Source organism: Pantherophis guttatus, chromosome 4 (genome assembly GCF_059756535.1).
Source record: "Pantherophis guttatus breed Tessera chromosome 4, ASM5975653v1, whole genome shotgun sequence".
Lineage (NCBI taxonomy): Eukaryota > Metazoa > Chordata > Lepidosauria > Squamata > Colubridae > Pantherophis > Pantherophis guttatus.
This window is the reverse complement of record NC_142066.1, coordinates 56,597,734-56,611,238: the sequence shown is the minus strand read 5'-3', so window position 1 is coordinate 56,611,238 and position 13,505 is coordinate 56,597,734. Positions and strand designations below refer to the sequence as shown.

Sequence of the window (13,505 nt, the reverse complement as noted above, 5' to 3'; positions counted from 1 at the left end):
AGTTTTTATTATCTCTTTTTAATATACATCACCAGGAGTCACAAATCTGTGAGATGGGTGGCTATATAAATGTGATATACTATATAAGTCAATAAATAATGCTTCTTGAATTTCTAGTGATTCATCTTTAACTCGAGATATTCTTTAAGTAAATATTCCATTTCTCTTTCAAAACAAACTTTTTTTTAAAAAAAAATCTGGTATTTCTCTACACTTTAAATTCTGCACAATTTTGTTTCTGTCATTTACAGACTGGGTTCCATCAAACAGTGAGGCGGGTAAGTGATGCTGTCTTTATAAATATAATGCAGGACAGTTTCAGAGCAGTGAGTGGTGGATCCCCAGCTTTCATTCCTTTCTTACTCAGTGTCACTTGCTGGTAGTAGGAAAAAACTATCAATCATTGCCCAGATTAGGGTATGTGGCACAGAATGATTGGGGAATTTGGGATGCTCCTTTTTGCTTCACTCCTTACTCAGTCCTTCACTAACCACTCCATCAGAATACTGGGAGTGGGGGGAGTATTTTTTGTGACAAAAACAAAAACTTACTTTCTGCTTTCCTTTATTCCAATTGTAATTTTCAAATTACTTCTGTTTCTTCTTTTGTGCAGAGAACAGTCTTAGAGAGTCTTTCAAAGATTACTGAATCTCTCAAAGATATGAGTCTCTACTAATCAAACTTCGCATTTACTTCCTAATCCATTACCTCTTTCTTCTTCTGCATATTTACTCAGAAATAATAATTAATGCAGTGAAGCTTACTCATGCAAAGAATAAGCACTTACAAAACCAACCTAAATTAATAAAGAGCTTTCTCTAGGAAGTCCCTTTATATGAAGCATATATCACTTATAGATTTATAGATTTATAAAGAGGATTATTTATCAATATTTTTAAAGCATCCATATTATTTTGGTATCAAATTTGAAGCACTGCACAGTCCTATTCATTGCTATACTAAGTGACCAGTAAATTTGTCAGAATTAATTCCTCCACCAGCTCAAAGTGAAGTACTGTTAGTAACCAGAACCAGTCATATAATTTTAACAGTATTTGCCAATGATCTAATGCAGTCTGAAACAGAAGTCATTGGCCTAAATGAGCAAAGTGATTTGGACAAAGCCAGCTTGTATGGCTTTTGGCTGAGCAATTGGGGAAGGGGAAGGCTAGCAAAAGAGCAATACCTTTAGTATAAAAATATACAATCTGTAATAAAAGTGGATGTTTCTTCCTTAAATTGTTTTCATTTGCTAACGTGGGACAAGTATGTCCCAGCACAGTGTGTGTGTAAATATATGTATGTGTGTGTGACTGTCTTTGCTCGTCCTATGCCTCTTTACCTGTTACTAATAGTTACTCTGTCAGTCTCAGCTTTCTCCTCCATGCTACTTTATTGTTTCTGCTGAAGATCGTTTTGATAGACATCTGACCTGTATCTTTCTCCTTCCCACAAACTATGGTGTGTGTGTGTATGTGTATGTGTAGTGTCCAATGGTATCTTTTAAATTCTTCTGTTTTCTAGGCTTCTAATAACACCTTCATCTGCAAACAAGTCAGGTGATCATATTTCTCAGCGCTCTCTGTTCTGACTGTTCATTTCTACAAATAAAATTGAAAGAGAAAGGTTTTTTTTCTACAAATGTAAGAGAAGACAATTTTGTGATGTTGACTTTGGTGGAAACAATGGGGCTTCATTGTTTAAATTGCCATTGTTTTTGGTTTTGGAACTACCTTTTAAAATTTGCTTTTATTTCAAAATGAAGATAGATCGTGTTTTCACCCACTCCTCATTTGAATATAAAAAACAAATTAAATAAATTATATATATATATATATATATGTATATATATATATATATATATATATATATATATATATATATATATATATATATATATGATCTGTACAGCACTTTAGAATTGTGCTCTAAACGAGATGATCATGATAGCAGCTAAACAGGTGCTGTCTCTTCAGCTGCTTGGCATCAGTTGCACAGTTGTGACTGCCATCTTGACTTTTTTTACTCTTTCATGGCAGGTGTGTGTGTATCAGGAGTAGGTTCTACTTACCTTTACTACCGGTTCACATCGTGCCCATGCATGCTCTTCTGCGCATGCACAGAAACTTCTGCGCATGCACAGATCACTTCTGATGATGACCGGGTCAGTGGGTGGAGCCTCCCGCCGGTTTTACTATCGATTCTTGCGAATCGGTCTGAACTGGGGGCAACCCACTACTGATATGTATGTGTGTTTAGATGTAGATGAGGAGTAATGGGTATGGAAAAAGAATGGATGGCATGGATGATAGAAGCTTAAATACTTCTCAGTAGCTACTATTTCCCTGCAAATATGCTTTATAACGAATGACTGGAAATTCTGTATTAGTCTTTACTCATATGCAGGGGTGGACTCCTGGTGCTGGGGGTTCGCAGGAGTTCAGGAGAACCTCTAGCTAAGATTCTGTGCAGTTCAGAGAACCTCCAAATCCCACTCCTGGCTGGCTCCGTCCACTCCACCCTGCCCCTTCCTGGAGTCCCCCGCGGCCCGTTTTGGATGCAGTCAAGTGCAGGGTGTGCACAGAGGCTCAGAGAGGGTGAAAAATGGGCCTACCATTTCTGGCCTCCAGAGGGGCTCCGGAGCCTGTGGAGGCCATTTTCACCCTCCCGGAGGCTCGAGAAAAGCTTCCGGAGCCTAGGGAGGGCAAAAACTCCTCCCTGCCGTGGTCAGGAGGCCAACTTCGCCACACCCACCATGGCCATGCCCACCCAACAACTGGGCAGAGAACCCTTGCTAAAATTTTGAAGCCCACCCCTGCTCATATGTTATCAGAGAATAGTCATATCCTGCAGCATAGGAGATTTGTCAGCACAAAGGTGCCTCATTAAATGGATTTAAAGGACATAGACTCTGGACATTGCCTTCATCTCATCCCCAATCCGTAGTGGGGGTAAATGTAAGCATTCTTGTTTTAAAGTCGTGTTTTTCCTCATTTCCTGATATAAGACTTACTATTAGAACAAACCATTCTGAATATAATGGACAGTTCCCAGGCTAATAAGAACTCAAGAACATACCGTGAAATGTCATCTGAAAACTCCTAAATTATCAGTGGAAAAATCTATCAATTTGCTGATTCATAGCAAGAGGATAAAAAACAAGGTGAGAAAGAGTCAGTCCTAATGGATGTTGAAGCTCTACGGCTATATTGTGGGAAATATGTCAGTTGCAGGAGTGTTTATAACCTAATTGCTTCCCTCTTAAGAAAGTCTTGCTGAAGAGATGGATCCCTTTCCTGTGACAGACGTCAAGAACTATCCTTCTCTTCCCATCTATCTGTAAAAGTCTCTAAAACTGGTAAGTCACAGCTGTGAGGTAGGCAGCCATATGAATACATACATACATACATACATACATACATACATACATACATACATACATATATATATATATATATATATTATCCCTAGATTTTGCACCCTCAGCTGGTGACCTTTGGCAAGAGGGAATCAGATTGCTTTATTTGCTGTATTAAAATCAGAAGGACAGTACCATCTTCTTTCTTTGCTACAATAAGGGGAGCATAAAGCATACTTGTATACAGGTCTGCTATCCAACATCTTTGGGAAGAGCCAGAATTAGTTTCCTCTGCCTCTCTGCTGCCTTCTAGTGTTCATCCAGATTTTGCATCCCAGAAGTAGCCCTGTCATAGGATAGTGCTGTACTGGGTAAGTCCTATGATGAGACAGAACGGAAGGTGCCACCAAATGCTGAAAATTTTAAGTTTTAGTTACAGAATTGTTCTTATTATAACATTGCTGAATTGTTTGTTCCTGATTAATTTGCTCTATTGGCGAAGGGGGAAAGAATTAAAAGAGAACAAAAAATACAGGTAATCCTCAAGTTATAACTGGTTACTTAATGAGCACTCAAAGTTATGAAGGACTCAAAAGAAGTTACATATGATGCATCTTGAAAGTTATAACTGCTGCACCACACTTTCAGTCATGTTTGCATTTTGGGCATTTGCCAACTGGTTTACATTTACAACCAGTTGCAGCATCTGGCGACGATCAGACAATCATGTTATATGATTCCCCCACCTTCATTTTCCAGCCAGAAACAGCCATTGGATAAGCTGAATGTATATTTATGACCATAATTTGCTTAATGATGATGTAATCTACTTAACAACTGCAGTGATAGTTTAAGAACCATCATAAAAACTGGTTGTAAAATTTAGTCTGCTCACATGGCGATTCAATTTATGCCCACAAAAACTTATTACCAAAACTTCAGGTCCAATCATGTCATAAATTGAGGACTACCTGTATTGAGGTATTTGATATAGAGGTTAAGGCATCAGAGGAGAAACCAGATAGGTTACGGTACTTTAGGATGGTGGCAACAGCAAACCATTTATGAGAGAGGGAGGGAGGGAGGGAGAGAGAGGAGATAACAAGCCTCTTTCAGAGTTCTTGCTTTATGTTTGAATAGTCTTAGGAGTACCTTAAACTTCAAAATTCTCTTTAATTTAAAAAAAGGTCACCATGCACCTGCAGAAGCATTGGAGCTTTTTCACCACCAGCATTTTTCAAAATAATTAGCTGTGTAATTGGGTAATGATCTGGGGGAAAAAATGGAAGGTGGAGTTAGCATTAAGTTGAACAGTCCTGTTTAGGCGTCTCCAACATCAGGGTCCTCCCCTTCCCAACATGGCAATTTTTTCTTGCTAAACTCTTTTACTGCTTGCAAAAAAAAAAAAAAAAAAGAACAGATGTGTCTTTTGCAGAAAGTAAGGGATCTGATGAATGCAAGCAGCAGGATTCAGCCCTATATTATTTAATAATTTTTTATTGACAAGTATGTGAAAAGGAACTCGTCAGATTTTCTGCTTCCATGCCAAACATCTTCAGAAGGCTTTAGATCAGTGTTTCTCAACCTTGGCAACTTTAAAACGTCTGAATTACCACAATTCCTCAGCCAATTGAAGTTCAAACATGTTAGGGTTGCCAAGTTTGAGAAACACTTTTAAATATTACGCAACTTGCTGTGAAAGGATGGGGATTCTCTTTGCTGTCCTGTGCCACAAAAATATTTGGGGTGTGTGTGTAGCAGTTTGTGCATGTGCACATGTGTTAATCTGTCTTCTCTCATATATTTGCATTTCACTGGATGACAATTTCAGGGGAAAGGAGTCCTTTTCTCCTTTTCTTAGCAAGTGTGAGAAAAGACACAGCTGGATTTGATCCTGCTACTTCTTCTAAATCTGCATATGACACATTCTCTGTTACTGCCCTCCTCCAAGCTTTCCGGGTGTAACTCTAGAGCACAGCTGCTTCTGAGTCAAAGATAGTGTGCTTCTCTTGCAGACTTATCTTCAGCTTTAGCCTCCTGGTGGGTGTTAGACAGCAAGAAAGTAAGTGTCTTCATCACTCAGGAGCTGAGCCTCCTGTGATCAATTTATATCTCAAGAGCTCACTTAATTAGGGCTTTGTGTTTCCCGTTGAGGCTGACTTATTCGATGGAAATAAGCAGCCCTAACGCAAGGGAAGTTCATTATCTCTTCCACACATGCCCCCAGTTGGTACAGTCATTCCTCTTGCCCTTAAACATACTGGCCTGATATGCTGTTGCAATGTAAGGTCCCTCATACTATTCTCCGTTCATGAAGGAGCTGCAGGAGTAGAGTCGAACACAGATACCTTGCATATGGAAATTCCTATATTCCATTTAAAGTAGGTTTCCTCAATTTGATGTTCTTCTTAGGCATTGAGTAACACTTCCTATTACTTACCATCAATGTGCCCAAATTACATGCCATCTGAGACTTTTTGGGACTTTCACTTTTAACATATGAATGTTAGCCCACTGTGATGCAGTTAGAACAGATGTAATTGCCAGTGTCATAAGTTAATATATGTAAAGTATTAAAAAGGTAAAGGTAAAGGTTCCCCTTGCACATATGTGCTAGTCGTTCCCGACTCTAGGGGGTGGTGCTTATCTCTGTTTCAAAACTGAAGAACCAGCGCTGTCTGAAGACGTCTCTGTGGTGGCCGGCATGACTAAATGTCAAAGGCGCACAGAACACTGTTACCTTCCCACCAAAGATGGTCCCTATTTTTCTACTTGCATTTTTTACATGCTTTTGAACTGCTAGGTTGGCAGAAGCTGGAACAAGTAATGGGAGCTCACCCCGTTACGTGGCACTAGGGCAGTGGTTCTCAACCTGGGGGTAGCGACCCCTTTGGGGGTCGAACGGCCATTTCACAGGGGTCGCCAAAGCCCTCTCTCGTCCCCCCCCATGCCTTCACTCACCCTCACCCTCTGCCTCTGTTGGATCGCCCGGTCGCCGTTCGCTTACCCCACCCACTCCCAATCTATTGCTGCCTCCGGAATCCCAGCTGATGGCTAGAGGGAAAAAAAACTTTAAATTCTTGCTGCGGAGCTTCAAAGAGCTAGCTGCAAAGAGGTAAATTCCTGGAGCACATTTTTTCCCCCTAGCTATGCTGAAAAGCGAAATTGAAAGTAAGGAAGCAGGGTCTTTGCTGCAACGTGACAAAATGAGGCAGAGAGATTTCTTTTTCTTTTTCCTCACCAAAAAAGGTAGGTGCAAAACTGCAAACAATGGGAAATTTAGGGCAAGAGGAGGTTCAAGATTTTAAAACACAAAAGAAAAAAAGCTTTATTTAACTAGGGAATTGTAATAATTGAGATACTATTAATTGTATATTGTGTTGAAAGCAGAAATGGTTAAATTGTGGTTTGGAGGAATATAGGGGGGAAATTATTTGGTTTATTATTATTGGTAAATATAATTAATTGATTTGTAAGAAATTGGATTGCATGGACATAATTGGAATATTCATGTTCATATTGATTAATATACAAAAAGATACTTATATAACTAATTGATTTATATTAAAATGTTGAATTTGTATTAAACAACTGTATTACATAATTAACCAATGTGAGGATGGATATAAAAATAGATGACAATGCGAAGGGGTATAATATAGAATAGAAGGGAAAAATTGAATTTGATTAAGATTAGAGATGAGGATGAAGGGTAATATTGGTTTTTTTAAAAAATAGATGAGGAATAAATATGGTAAAAAGGAAATATAGAAATTGTAAATTTAATTGAAATGACTAAATACTGTGTTGGAAGAAATATCCTTCTGGGTTCTGCTCCAAGTGGGGAAAAAGACACTGGAAACATGGAGACTGCTTGGAAAGATGGTTTAATGGTGGACAGGATCACATGGCTTGATGGGGCCCATTGTGTTAGTTTCTGTTGCTATTGTGTTGCAAATGTCCTTTAACAAAGGATTGACTTTCTGCCTCTGGCCCATTAACAAAGGGTGGGGGGCAGGAAGGTGGGAGCTGCTTTGTCTGTAAAATATGCTTCTCCATTTCTCATCCAGGGAAATATAATATTCTGCCTTTTTAATATTTCCCAAAATATTTCATTCTTCTAGGAAAGGGGTGGGTGCTAACCTCCTACAACTGTTTAAATTTGTGAACCGGCCAAATACTCTGTTCAAAGAAAATACGTTGTATATTTGTATGTGTGTTTCTAATTATTGCTATTTATTCCTATTTGTTCTCTTTTATTCTTTAAAGTTTAACAATTCATTCTTTATCTTAATATCTTAATATTTGTTTGGGGTTGGCTTTCTTCCCTTTCATCTTTTTTATTGTACAGCAATCTTTCTTCTCAAACCTACCACCTCTGTCTTTTCTTTCTTTCTTACTTTCTCTTCCCTCCCTTCTTCTCCCTACTTCTTCTTTCTTTCTCCTTCTCCTCCTCTCTTCCTCCCTCTCTTACCTTCACTCCTACTCTAATTTCCCTTCCCTTCCTTCATCCCTCTCTATTGCTGTATCCTTTTATGCATATGGACTACTCAGAGGGCTGAAAAAGTTATTTTTGACTGGTCCTCGCACTTTTGACCAGTCCTCGAACTTACGACTGTCCTCACAATTTACGTTTTTGCCCTATCTTGTCACCATGGTGAAGAGAAGCAGTTGTGAAATGAGTGACACGGTTGTTAAGAATGCTACAATGGGCATAAATGATGACCAGTCATAACTGCGAAGACCGGTCAAAAGTGCGAGGCCCAGTCAGAAATCACATTTTTCAGCCCTCTGAATAGTCTTTTTGTGCACAGGGACTACTCAGAGGGCTGAAAAAGTTATTTTTGACTGGTCCTCACACTTTTGACCAGTCCTCGAATTTACGACTGTCCTCACATTTTACCTTTTTTGACCTATCTTATACCATGTTGAAGAGAAGCTGTTGTGAAATGAGTGACATGGTTGTTAAGAATGCTGCACAGGCATAAATGTGAGGATGGTCATAAGTGTGAGGACCAGTCAAAAGTGCGAGGACCTGTCAGAAATGACTTTTTTCAGCCCTCTGAGTAGTCCCTATAGATATAGCCATGCCCACCCGGTCACATGACCAGCTAGCCACGCCCACCCAGTCACATGACCTCCAAGCCACACCCACAAAATAAGCCACGCCCACAGAACCGGTAGTAAAAAAATTTAGAACCCACCAATGGTTGGGGATCACCACAACATGAGGAACTGTATTAAAGGGTCGCGGCATTAGGAAGGTTGAGAACCACTGCCCTAGGGATTCGAACTGCTGAACTGCCAACCTTTTGATCGACAAGCTCAGTGTCCTATAAAGTATACAAGTATATATATATATATATTTATATATATATATATAATATTTTTATATATATTTAAAGTATAGACATCCTGTAATCAAGCATTTGCTGACTCCATTAATGTGATTTTCTTGACGGTATTATGGAAGGGATTTTTCATTGTTTTTCAGTTTTCATCTTAGCCATCATTTCTGATATGCTCACTTGGTCCTTGATTAAAGTGTTAACCAGAGTTAACTCTGCTTAACTTCCAAGGGTAACTAAGGGAAGCCTTTATAGATGATAATACAAATACTTCTGCTTTCTCCCCGCCATTGTCTGCTATGTGCACTTTCTATTTCAGACTTCAGCCAACACACATAGATTCGTGCCACAAAATCACTACAGCTCCCTGATAATTTTAGAGAAAGTTGCACAAGTACTTCCACCTTTATAGCAGTAGTCTTTGGATGAATATATCCAGCTTCCATTTTGCTGACTGCCATAAGATATTCATCCTTGAAATTCTGAGCATGACCAAATTTCCCAGTATACCAAAACAGGACCCAGGACTTTATCTCTATCTGCACCAATTTTCAGTACTTCAAATAGCAGGGAAATCAACTTCAGCAGAACATAGGAAAAGGCTGAACCTGAGCAGGAACACACAGTTGTCCTGGGTTGTACTTTTCACCTTTATTTTGATTTTATGCTCTAACCTAAAGAGCCTCTTTCTTGTATGCTGATGGGGGCATCAGAGAGAGAAATGAGAGAAAGGCTCTCACAGCATAAACAAATAGAGCCAAAAGAGTGCAGGAAATCAAGAACCAGGAAGGGAGAAAAAGTACAAACAGAAGTCTGAAGTGCTTGCATATTGATTTAAAGTTAGAGCTGTCCTGATTAAAATTAACCAAGGCTTGGGTTGAATAAGATTGTCCTTGAATACTGACAGAGAACTTAAGCAAAGGGGTTCCAGACAGCCAGTGCAGCTGCTTTATTTTCCACCCTAGTTGTGCATCTCTCCTTCACTGCCAGTCTTTCTATAATGCACTTGCTTGTTAAACACCAATGGCAGCAAAAGCCATTTTGGCATTGTCACTAGGGCCATTTATCTCCACTCATTAAGGAGCTGCCTTGTCACAGTACATGAGCCTGTTATGACATTATCTGTTAACTAGTGAAGATAAATTGATGTTCCAGAAACAGGCTTCTGATGCTGTTTTTTTTTTCTCCTTCTTTCAAACAAGGTGTATATCTCAGGGAAATGGGACTGTCAGTAGGAGTGTGGAACCCAAGGCAGAGTAAATTCTGGAGCCAAATATGCCTGCTGACCCAGGAACAGATGGTTCATTCATTCTATGCCACAAGCTAGCCAGCCACATTTTAGCCTAGCATGTTGTGCAAAACCAGTCCCTGTGGTGAGTTTTCAATATATTGTGCAAACAAGAATAAAGTATAGTATGCTTTTAACTTCATAAAGCCACCCAGAGATGTTTGGGTTTTTTTAATTGGGCAGCTTAGAAATTGGATAAATAAACCATGGTTCATTTAATCATGGATAAGCATGTCATAAGAAGACAATTAACGCCTCCAAATCCTATGAGAAATTTTCAGAACAGACTTGAAATTTCAATGCAGATTAGGATCAGGTTGTATTTAGATACACAGAACTGAGAAGTTCCTTTTTCTGCAGGTTATTATAAGGATGTCTGACAAATCAATTTCTACAAATCCCCATACCAAATCATATTTTTCAAATGTGAATCTTAAAATGTGCCAAATTTCATAGTTCCCTGGCTACTGTCCTTGGGCATCTAAATACATTTACCTTTTGAAGTACATTTTTGAAAATCTTACTGATTATGCAGAAATGGGCAAGATAGAATTTTAGTAAAATCATACAAAAATCTTGTGGACTAAAAGGAGCATCTTCTCCTTCCTCTCAATCCATTCATTTTTCCTTCATTTATTTATCTTACAACTGAATCCTCTCTCATTCTCTAAATAACCAAATCACTACAATGTAATTCTGTTGCACTGTACCAATCACTCATTTTTCCTTTCAATCTGCATTTATTCAGCACCCAGGCATTCTTGAATTTATCTCTTCTTCCATCACAAATACTTCTTAAGTAACCATTCTTGCTGCCTTCAACTTCTGTGCTTCTCTTGACATACCAACTCTCATTTTGTTATAAGAACAAGGGCAAATGCTGTTATATATTGCTATTTTTGCAACAGTCCGCATATACACATTTCTGCTAAGATTTGTGCATCTTAAAATGTCTCTACCCATTTTCCCATTTTAGTAAACATTTTAGCAAGTTACGCAATCATCTATATTAATATTACTCTAATATTTTCTATAAATCACAGCCTTCATTCACCAACAAACATATACACACATTCACATCTTTAACATTATTATTATTAAAGTGATAATAAATTCAGTAAATCATCAAGGGGTTGTTATACATCCTTGTCTTATTTCCTGCTTAATGCTGGTCCATTCACCAAACATTTAGCTTATTTTCATGTATGCTTTAGTATACTCCACTCATACTACATTCAGCAAGCAATCTTTAACTTCGTATTCATTCAAAAATTTTATAATAACTTAACCCTATTCATTATGTCTCATGTGCTTTCCCTAAAGCAACATACACATTGTTAACGTTCTTATGTGAATATATTTCTCAATGACCAGCTAAATAGCAAAAATCTGATTTGCCCATTGTTGCCCAGCATAAATTCTTAAAGCATTCCCCAAATGTTGCTCATTGTCGTATCTTTTGTTCTTTCAGTCAGAATTTTTCCAAAGAGCTCCCCAGGCCCACATACATTAATCCCCCAATAGTTTTGGGTATACTGACTCCCAGTTTTCTTAAATCCCAAGTTAGTGAACATCTCAACTATAAATTACCTATCATTAGGCAGGATGCTTATTAATCCTCAGAATAATAATATGCATCACACACAGTCTAAAAGAAGTTGATACATTATTGTACATATAGAAATAATTATGATAATTAAAAGAGCATCTTTGAAAGGCTAGAAAATGATACAACCAAGTATTCATTCCATCTAATATAAGATACTAATTGTTAATTTCATACCCCTTGCTTTTGCTTCTTAGACTTCTTATTTTTTTAAACCGGACGCGAAACTATGAATCTTTCCATTTCATGGCATCTTAAAATAGAGATTTGTCTTCTTTAAAATCCTCACATTTCATCTTAGCAGCTAGCCAAGGAATAGATTTCTTGCAACAGAGGTACTGACATTTGGGGGCACATAACTGGTTCCCACCCTCCCTCCTTTATTTACTGCAATAATTGGTGTAATGAAAATGATGTATACTGACTCTGGGAAGTTTAACATATATTTTGAGAGAAGCCCTAATATTAAATATTGGTGATATCATCTCCTCTCTCTCACCCTCTTTACAGTCTTCAAAGATTATGTATATATTATAGAGAGAAGCTATGAGATGAATTAAATGTCCAGCTTGCAATGTAATACACTGTTTTTCACACTCACATGTGTTTTAGCTATTCATGCCACATCTGGGAGGCTGCAAAAATGTGCACAACTAATAAATGTCTATGAAGACATAGAGAAAGCTCTTAATTCTTTCTGCTTATAGTCATCCAGATTTATACAGCCCACCTAGAGTAGTTCTTCTTTCAAGGCAAGTTTTTGTGAACAAAAAGTGGTAATGTCACGGTCTTTGCAAAAGACAGATCCTATGTGTGCAATAAATGTGCAATGATTTGTTATTCATTTGAAAAGACTCCTGTTTCTAAAAATACTTGCTGGCTGGGTTCGCCCAAATGCTTAGTGAGGTCAGCAAGAGACCTAACGATTCCTTTGTACAATGTGATAAGCATGATTACTGTTAATTTGGATTTTATTTTTTCTATGTGTGTGACTTAATGCATTGCACAAATCTAACCAATCTGGATAGTTTTTGTGATTCAGTTTATTGGTTTTATTTGGTACCATAGCTTTTCCTTAAAAGGAATTATTTTGCAATAGTGAAAGTGGCAGTCTCGCATCCTTGACAACTGAACAACTAGACACAAGAACAGTTTTTTCCCGAACACCATCACTCTGCTAAACAAATAATTCCCTCAACACTGTCAAGCTATACACTAAGTCTGCATTACTATTACTATTAATCTTCTCATCGTTCCTATCACCCATCTCCTCCCGCTTATGACTGTATGACTGTAACTTGTTGCTGTATCCTATGATTTATATTGACTGTTTCCTAGTATGATTTGATTGCTTATTTGTACCCTATGACTATCATTAAGTGTTGTACCTTATGATTCTTAATCAATGTATCTTTTCTTTTATGTACACTGAGAGCCTATGCACCAAAGACAAATTCCTTGTGTGTCCAATCACACTTGGCCAATAAAGAATTCTATTCTGTTCTGTTCTGTTCTGTTCTGTTCTGTCCTATCCTATCCTATCCTATCCTATCCTATCCTATCCTATCCTATCCTATCCTATCCTAACCTATCCTATCCTATCCTATCCTATCCTATCCTATCCTATCCTATCCTATTCTATTCTATTCTTTCAAACACCTTTTATTAATCTGGCAAGAGACCATGTTACTTTCTGGTTCTTCTCATAACACTGAACAGGCTCCATCTCCAAACATAGATCCTCAAAATATCTGTGAGTAATGCAGAATCCACTATGAGTAATTCAGAAATATGCCTGAGAGGCAGATTGCTCCAGAAGACTTAACCAAACAAATCAAGCTAAATGCCTTTTAAGGAAAGCATTATCTGCTATAAAGCCTCCAGCCAAAAACTTTCCATCAAGGA

The 13,505-nt window shown here is 38.0% G+C and overlaps 1 protein-coding gene across 1 annotated transcript in view; it reads right to left on the bottom strand.

Annotated features, from left to right (window-relative positions):
• Positions 1–13,505, bottom strand: part of C1QL1 (complement C1q like 1) — a 49,922-nt gene that overhangs the window by 22,705 nt on the left and 13,712 nt on the right. The gene's annotated exons all lie outside the window — the stretch shown is intronic.